Below are 1,482 nucleotides of genomic sequence, written 5' to 3'. Positions count from 1 at the left end.
TATCTCAATGATATCTAAATAAAATTTAAAAAAATATTAAAATCTGGATAAACATTCTAGAATCAAGAATGTAGTTTTGAAGAAAGTTGCTTAAAAATATGTGAAATTGAAATTTTTTTGTGATTTCGACAACCTTGCTCAACATCTCAATGCTATGATCTAATACAAAATTTCAATTTAAACCACGGGATTTTTACCGTTCGTAGAAAAAAAATTAGGCATTGAGAACAAGTTTTAATTGTGGAAAAAATTACAGAAAGTCTATTAGCGATTTAACGTCCAACGCTAAGAAGACGGTGATTTCTTAGAATAAATATTTTTCAGCTCGAGAAGAATTTTAAATGGAAGTGATGACGAATAGGTCCTAGCTTCGGCTGGACATATACTAAAATTGGAACGATACAGAGAAGATTAGCATGGCCCCTGTGCAAGGATGACATTTTAAAAAAAATAGTACCACCGGTTTAAATAAGAATGTTGTAAGAACGAATGTTCGCCAAGAAGTACTTTAAAAAAATTGAGAGAATTTAAAAATAACAAAGATTTGATGATGTACCTTTTCAATATGGGGTATTTAAAAAGTCGTGTTGAATTTATATTTTATAACATGTGAATTCGTTTTATCTTTCCTTTTTCAGATTTGTTTTCGCCAAAAATTTGTAGTTATAAAAAAAATTTACCCGTTTTGGTTCAAAAGGTTGCTCACCCCTGCTTTAAAAGGAGTTCCCAGTCTTATTGTAGGTATAACAGATCGAAGGTACTCGTGTAAGTTAGCGTGTAAGTGCGATATCATTGCCAGAAACGTAATATTGGAGTTTTTTTCTAGTTTAAAATTGAAATTTCCTAATTTTTCGTGAACGCAAATAAAAAACATCGGAAGAATAATCATGAGCACATTGATGATTTTTTTTATATTTTAGTCAAAAATAAAGTTGTATGAAAAATTATCTTACCAGATTTTTTTTAAATATAATTATTTTATCAAATTGGTCAAAAAGGCTAATTTCGTAGACGATTGAATTAAAACTTAGCATTAAATTTTTTGAAAAAAAAAATCAATGTTCTTGATAACACTCATATTGTTATTTTGTATTTGATCCAAAAAATCTGTGCAAATTTTCCCTGATGTTATACCAAACTTTGACAAATTCAGTTTTTTTTCCATTTGGTAAATAACAATTCCTATTAACAACATTAAGATATTTTCTTAAACTAGCGTTAGAAATCTTATCCCAGTAGCACTTAAATTTAACTGATAAAATCTGTTTAAAAATGATTCAGAAAAATTAACGATAAAGAACGAGAGAGTATATTCTTTGAAAAAATTTGCTTGGGAATTTGTGAAATTTTTGTTATTCCCAGGATTTCAGCAAATTTGATCGATAACACTTTATTTAGATAAAAAAATTCAACTCACTTACATCAGCAAGCTTATTATTTCGAACGACAAGCAAATCCATTTTGAGCATGGGTGAAAATGTA

General features: G+C 28.3%; 1 non-coding gene across 1 annotated transcript; it reads left to right on the top strand.

Moving 5' to 3' along the window:
- The first annotated feature begins 361 nt into the window (after window positions 1-361).
- LOC129750195 (U6 spliceosomal RNA) lies at window positions 362-468 on the top strand. Its single transcript, XR_008738332.1, has one exon. It is a non-coding gene; the product is annotated as a U6 spliceosomal RNA (small nuclear RNA).
- The last annotated feature ends 1,014 nt before the right edge of the window (window positions 469-1,482 follow it).

The sequence above is a fragment of the Uranotaenia lowii genome, chromosome 2, assembly GCF_029784155.1.
Source record: "Uranotaenia lowii strain MFRU-FL chromosome 2, ASM2978415v1, whole genome shotgun sequence".
Taxonomy (NCBI): domain Eukaryota; kingdom Metazoa; phylum Arthropoda; class Insecta; order Diptera; family Culicidae; genus Uranotaenia; species Uranotaenia lowii.
This window is presented reverse-complemented; position numbering and strand designations above follow the sequence as displayed.